The sequence below is a fragment of the Apodemus sylvaticus genome, chromosome 2, assembly GCF_947179515.1.
Source record: "Apodemus sylvaticus chromosome 2, mApoSyl1.1, whole genome shotgun sequence".
In the NCBI taxonomy this organism is placed as follows: Eukaryota; Metazoa; Chordata; class Mammalia; order Rodentia; family Muridae; genus Apodemus; species Apodemus sylvaticus.
In genome coordinates, this window is record NC_067473.1 from 6,656,855 (window position 1) to 6,664,890 (window position 8,036).

Genomic DNA, 8,036 nt, shown 5'->3' on the forward strand with positions numbered 1-8,036 from the left:
TGGGTTCTGGTAATGTGAACTCAGGCTCTTTACCCACATCTCTCCAGTTTCGAATGTTCAATAATCCCACCAGCGCTTGGTGCTGTTAGACGTTTAAGTCTATACTAATCAAATGGGTACTATTATTTTTATACATGCGATTCATAGTTCTGATTACTAATGAAGATGAGGAGGAGTTTCCCCAGTAAGGGGTGGTCGTGAGTGGGTCTGCTATGACTGACAGGCTTGGGCGGTGTCAGTCTTTGCTTGCTGGCACATGCCCCTTTCCACGATGCAGCTGGTTTTAATTGTATGCATGCTCAGTCAATGCATAGGCATAGGGGTTTCCCCCTAAGAGTTCATTCAGAGGACACAGCTGATATTTTTATACACATGCCCCAAAACAGTTTCATTAAAATTGCCCCCGTCTCCCATACCCGGGTCTGTTCTGTACATGTTAGAATGGAAAGTAACCACATCCATTGTTCTGCATGGGACATGTGTGCAGCTTTATGTGCACGAGATACCTGTGTTGTGTGCATTATTGGGATCTTCCAGGTGCCATTTTTATTTTCTTAGTGCATACAGTCTGGCTACTTTATATTCAGTATCTGGCAATTCCAACTTCTAAAACCTGTGGGGCAATGCACCTGTTATCGGTTATTTCTGCCAATTATTTCTTATGATTTACTGGCGTATTTAATATTTTAAAATCTTGAGTGCATATCTTGCTGAGGCTAATTGGTAAAATTATGTTACAGGTAATTCTTTCCATGACCAGTCTGTTTTATCACTGTGCCGAATTCCTAAAATAAACAACTTAAAGATTTGGTTTCAGGGAATTTAGACTCTACTCAGCCGGGCTCTGTTGTTTGCAGGCCATGGAAAGACTCACTGCAGGGATCAAGGTGGAGGCAAGCCGCTTACCTCAGGAGGCTGAGGGGGCGGGCTCAGAGAAGATGGTTCCTGGAACAAGATCTTTCCTGCAAGGCGTGCCTGCCGGTGGTAGCAGGACTACCTGCAGTAGTCGTTCAGCCACAAAACCAGGCTCAAAACCAGGCTCGCATCAATCTCCTCTCTGGCTTGAAGAGTTTTCCAGAGTCATGCCCCGCCCCCCACGAGGTTGTGTTGTCTTCAAGCTTCCTGGTTCACAATGGGAACTTTGGGGTTATCTCTCTACTCCCAGTGGTCCAAGGCTTACCTTCTATTCTCCGTTCTGATGCTTAGATTTATCTCTGGCTTTTGCATTTGTCATAAGTCAGTCACATTTGGGTTTCAGCTGTCTTCTCCCTGTCCTTGTCTTTAGTGTTCTTCTTACTTCTTGCAGGCTCAGCCGTGTATTAAAAATAAACTCAAGGTAATTTATTCAAGACTTAGTGGCATCTTATAAGGAATGAGTTTTTAAATCTGTTCTCTCTCTCTCTCTCTCTCTCTGTGTGTGTGTGTGTGTGTGTGTGTGTGTGTGTGTGTGTGTGTGTGACTCAACTCAGATGCTTAAGCTTGGCAGAATTGCCTTTACCTGCCCTTTCTTTTCTTTCTTTCTTTCTTTCTTTCTTTCTTTCTTTCTTTCTTTCTTTCTTTCTTTCTTTCTTTCTTTCTTTCTTTCTTTCTTTCTTTCTTTCTTTCTTTCTTTCTTTTCCTTCCTTCCTTCCTTCCTTCCTTCCTTCCTTCCTTCCTTCCTTCCTTCCTTCCTTCCTTTCTTTCTTTCTTTCTTTCTTTCTTTCTTTCTTTCTTTCTTTTCTTTCTTTCTTTCTTTCTTTCTTTCTTTCTTTCTTTCTTTCTTTCTTTCTTGTAGGGCCTTTTGTAGCCCAGGCTGACCTCAGACTCCCTGTTTGGCCAAATGGCTTTTGATTCTCTACTAACCACGAGCTAGAGTTTCAGGCCTGCAGCAAAGGAATGCAGGGCAAGTCTGCTTACTTACTGAGCTACATTCCCAGTGAAAGGAAGGATTTAGAGTTCTACTTCATACTGCTAGAAGTTGAACCAAGAATAACCTTTAAGAAAATGTAGAAGAATTTACATTATTCTCCCATTTATGATCCTCCAATAGTTTTCACTCACTTAAAAATATAGCACAGACTATCCCAGCCTGCAAAGCTGCAGAGTTCATTTCTTCTCAGCCTACATAGGTCTCTATTGCCACCTGACTGTGGCTTTAGCATGTTGAGTTTAGTCCTGCCTAAAAGCCATTAGATCATAGCTTCAGCCTGGTGATCTTTCTCTTTGTTCAGTGCTGAGTTCTCACCTCAGAGCTCAGTGCCCAGTTCTCACCTCAGATCTCAGTGCTGGGTTCTCACCTCAGAGCTCAGTGCCGAGTTCTTACCTCAGAGCTCAGTGCCGAGTTCTCACCTCAGAGCTCAGTGCCAAGTTCTTTTTTTTTTTAGATTTTATTTATTTATTATATGTAAGTACACTGTAGCTGTCTTCAGACACCAGAAGAGGGTGTCAGATCTTTTTACAGATGGTTGTAAGCCACCATGTGGGTGCTGGGATTTGAACTCATGACCTTTGGAAAAGCAGTCGGTGCTCTTACCCACTGAGCCATCTCTCCAGCCCCCAGTGCCGAGTTCTTAACAGTGCTGAGTTTCAGTGTAGATCTCAGTGTCTCAGTGCTCAGTTCTCGCCACAGAGCACAGTGCTGAGTTCTCTCCTCAGATTTCTCACCTTAAAAGCAGCTTCCTTCTGGTGCCCACATTGCTCTATCATGCTACCTTCTTTTGATTCTTTAAGGGCATCTCTTTGAGACAAGCTTTGTCATTTATTCTCTAAATTCTACCATATGCATAACCAGTGAGAGCATGGGCTTTGTTCGGGGTGGGGTGGGGGAGGCATCACTTTTCTGCCTAGACTAGCTCTTGGTGCCTATGATTGGTGTTGAGAATTGGCTATTTATCCCCTTTAGACAGACAGGACCCGGGTTCCGTTGTTCCATGCTTTCCTGTTATAGTCCAGCCTAGCTGGTCTCTTTAATCTCCTTATACATGTGGCCTTATACAGGCCTCCCTATAGCTCTGGTTAGCCTGAACGCCCTATGGAGACACACTGGCCTCAGACCGTAGAGCCATGCCTACCTTCTGCCAACCAGGTGCTGGGCTCAAAAATGTCTGCCATCACACCTGGCTTCCTTTCCCTTTCCCTTTCCCTTTCCCTTTCCCTCCCTCCCTCCTTTCTTTCCTTCCTTTTTTGTTTTCAGATTTATTTATTTTTATTTTATGTGCATGGATGTTCTGCCTACGTGTATGCCTGTGCACCTGGAGCTTGTGGGGGCCAGAAGAAAGTGTCAGATTCCTAGGAACTGGGATTACAGATGACTGTGAGCTATCATGTTGGTGTTGGGAACCCAACCTGAATCCCATGGAAAAGTAATCAATGCTCTTAACCATGATCAATGCTCTCCCTCCTCCCATGTGTGTCACATATAATAGGAAAAGAAGGACAGAATCGAGGTTGGTCATCTCCTACATGTCAAGTGCAACATTATGAATCATTTTATATTCTCACAATAATTCTATATAACTGGAAATTATTTTTTAAAGTATTTTTTAAAGATTTATTTATCATATGTAACTACACTGTAGCTGTCTTCAGATGCACCAGAAGAGGGCATGAGATCTCATTACAGATGGTTGTGAGCCACCATGTGGTTGCTGGGATTTGAACTCAGGACCTTCAGAAGAGCAGTCAGTACTCTTAACCACTGAGCTATTTCTCCAGCCCCTGGAAATTATTTACATCCATTTTGTAGATGAAAAAAACATCCCAAGGTTCAGAGATTTATAGGATATTGTAATAGACAGGCATCTGGGACTGAAACCCAACTGGATAATATATGCCCTGAGTGAAGTGTTGCAGAGGAGCTTGAGTGCTCTGCTGAGCAGATCAGCTACTCATTTAGACCTAGTGGTAGACCTAGGGGTAGAAGAGGGAGGCCTGGATATGATCATGTCCCATACATGAGGGTCCCGCATATCTAATCAGTGCCTGTTATTTGCAGCATCATGGGATGCAAAGAGAGTTTCTGAAGACAGTTACTTCAGTCAAGCCAGTAATTCACCCTGCTGTGCTGGGTTGCATTTGAAATGTTCCTCATAGGCTCATGTGTTCAAAGGCTTGGTCTCCAGCAGTTGCCACCATTCGGAAGCTTGCAGAAACTTTAGGAGGTGGAGATTTGTGAGAGGAGGTGTGCCATGAGGTCAGGCCATGGGGTTGTGCAGTGTGGTTCCACTTCCTTTCTTCCCTTTGCCCCTCCACTGCATACAGTGTGACCAGCAACACTGGATACAGTGTGACCAGCAGCACTGGATACAGTGTGACCAGCAACACTGGATACAGTGTGACCAGCAGCAGCCATAGCTTTCTGTCCACAAGTGACTGTGATCCCCTTAAACTGTAAGCCAACATAAAACCTTTCTCCCTTAAGTTGCTGTTTGCCAGGTATTTGATCATAGCAGTGAGAGAAATAAGTAATACACTGGATCATGGGACAAAAAAGGAAAATGAATGTATACCACACCACCAAATATTTTTTTATGTAACAAAATTTTATTTTTATTTTTTACAGAAATTCAGATATTCCAACAAATTTCTTTACATTTCCTGGACCTTAAAAAAATTACACACAACTTTTGGACATAACCGAACAGAATGAGAAAAGGAGTCTTTTTTTTTTAAAGGTAAAAACATATTTCATATACTTAACATTTAGTGGTTTACATGTGTGTTATCTATGTACAAGTGGTTTATCATCAATACCCATCTCCATAGCACTGTGGTATGCTAAATTACATTTAGGTTTTATGGCAAAACATAAAAGCATTTGCATGTGGAGAGGAAGTACCCTTTATTTTTTTGAAACATTACTGCTAATGATGTAGGACCCAGAGAGAATCATAATTTACATGGATTAGGGGAACCTAATACCTTCTGACTTTAGTGTAGATATAGAGATGTCTCCCCTTAAATAAAAGGTGACTTTTTGAAAAGTTGTGTGTAATTAAATTTAGTAAGTAGGGTATTCTGAATGCCCCAGGACAACTACTACTTAAAGCAATGAAGAGCCCTCAGGATGACTAGTACTACATGTACAGAGGCTAACAGTCCCTTAATTTAGTTCTTTGGGAAAGCCTGAGTTTTCTGTGAACTGGGTTTTAGTTACATGAGCACTTGAGTGTATTTTTAATGTACTTTTAGCCATTAGAAATGTTTGATTTGTGACAACATGGCTAAAAATATGAGCGTGGTCTTATGGGAGCATAAGAGAGGGCAACACGATTCTCGTGTTATCCTCCAGCTGATGCTCTAGAGGGATGCTGATTTAACCTGATCCCAGCCTGGGAGTGCAGGCATTCTATTTGTGTGTTTTTTCTGCTCAGGTATAGAGTGTGGGCTGGCTTGTATCGAGCCCCCTTTATGTGCACTTCAGCTTGCGGCTATCCTCAGACAATGAAGAACTACTTTACTATCAAGTATCTGACTTAGGCAGGACATGTTGTGAGGGCACCGGCTGGGAGATTCTGGGAGGAAAAGATTCTTGAAGGCAGCTGGTTAGTTGTAACTACTTTCAAGTACCAGCTAACCAAAAGGGAAAAATATGAGACTTTTCAAAATCAACATTAATAAACAAAGGGTAACTTATTCCTATCAAGTTCCTTTGACATATAAGTATATAGTTATTTACTTCTAAGGCTATTAAGTTTTTACTTATTTTGTTAGTACCACTTACTATCATTTAGAAGTAGATTTAATGGAATAGTTTCTTTTAACAAAACAAAAATAAGTATATGTCAGTAAGGGAAATAAAGATTGTAGATTTCTAGTGACATTTAGAATGAAGAAATAGAAAACTCATATTTTAGATATCTATTTATAAAGTATATTAAATTCCTATGCATATACTAGGGAGAATTAGAAAAAGTGTTTAGTCGATAGCAGCCTATATATTACATGAGAGAGCATCCAAGTGAAAATAAACTTTCTATATTGTTCAGAGCTCCTTGATGCTGTTTTGTCAATGACAGAGAACTCTGTGTCGCTTGGGAACCTACAATGTCTTGATGTACTTCCTGTGATTCACAGTTTGATGGAGTCATAGCACATGGCAGAAACATTTCCTTCATGATAGGTCGTACAGACAGATTAAACTGAACACACATTGGGTAAGAAGCTTGAAGGGCTAAGTCTCTTAATAACCACATAGTTGTAACTAATTGCACAGTGACATGAGTGGACAGTAGCAATGAGGGACTAAGAATCAGAGGCATTCATTCCTCAAGACGTCACACTCCATGGGCCTCTTGGCTACTGGGACAGGAATAGTCTAGAACTAACTGCCCTTTTATTTCATTAAATAGCATTGAAAGAGTAAAGCTTTTTTTTTGTTTTGTTTTGAGTTTGATTTAAAAAGGACAGCTTATAAATCTTGGTACATATGTATTTTACATGTTAATTCTAGCACATTTGTATTCTTCTTTCTTAAACTATATCCTGAATATGATTTTCATGAATGCTATCTGATCTTATCTAATGACAGTTTCCAATGAGCTGGTGTTTAATCCGTGATCATAGCTCCTCCCGGAACAATCACTCCAGTCTCTGCAGATCTAGAATCAGAAGGTGCTTTGAAGAGTGGATGCTTCACTTTTGTGCATGTTCATCTCTGGACTCTGATCTCTCCCAAGCGTCTTCCTTCTTGGTGCTGATGTACAAAGCTGTTTGTTTGACTTGTTTTGTGCTCATTCTAGAGAATATTGGCTTAACAGAACTGTAGAGAGGAGACAGAGAAAGGGTTGGGGGAAGAGGAAAAAAATGCATCATTTCATTTGTCAGCAAGTTTCACATATTAGTTATGGGACAATAATACAACAGCTGGGCCTACAACTCGATACACGGTTTGCTTAGCATGCACAGCAGTGGTGACATGCTTGTCACCCTAGTGCTTGGGAGGTAGAGGGAGGAGGATCAGAAATTCAAGGTCATCTGTAGGGGGCTTGAGGCCAGCCCTGGCTGCCTGAGACTGTAGCTCAAAACTAAATACCCTTCCCATGCCAACAAATAGCTCAAAGGTGCTGTGGATTTATTACCCAAAGACTTTGTGCAGTCTGTCCCATTATACACATCACAATCCACTCAACAAGGAGCTTCATACATTTCAAGTATCCGTGTAAGTTGAGACTGTGGCTGCTTTAAAGGAGTGAGAAAAATGTAGAGCCATCCCAAGCATCGGGATCCGGCCTGGCATAGAAAATGTCTCGACCATTTTCCTATGTTTGCTGTTTTATTTATTTTATATGACATTGTGATAGGTGCAAAAAAAAATGAGTGTGTATGAACCATTCACAGATCCAATCACCTCTAAATACCAACTGTTTCCTTTCTAGGTTCCTCTGTATTTCTTATGCAAATGCACACTTACTTAATAGAGTGGAATTATTCTACAGCACAGATGGCACTGTTTAACATTTTAAACATTAATTAAACAGTCTGTATAATTAGTATCAGACTCCAGTGGCTGTATAATATTCCATTCTACTTTCCTTCTAATGGCTGTATAATATGCCATTCTATTTTCATTCCTTTACATACCATGCTCAACATTACATTCTCCACTATTTCATTATTTCCAGACATATAAGCAGATTATGATTTCTTTCACCTTGGGAGGTGTTGGTTATTGAGATTGAGTCTCACTGTATAGCCCAGGCTGGTCTCAAACTTATGATCATTTTGCCTCGGTTTCCAGAGCTCTAGAATTTTGCACATTCACCCACACCCAGCTGATGTAGATTTTTATTTATTTGTCAATATAGACAATGGGCTTTTTTGCATCTAAGGATCTTTGTTCTTTGGGACACCTCAGGGAGCAGGTGGTTTCTCAAATAAATTCAAGACCATCCTTGTGTTATCATAACTAGACCCTCACTTAGCCCTTTTCTTAGGATGGTCATCGTGGACTTAGGTTCAAATATACTCTATGGAGTAGGAGTTTGGGTCCATGTACCAGCCTGCCATGGTGTGGTAGACTTGGGCCAAGAGACCACAGGCTCCTTGGTTTTCAGTAC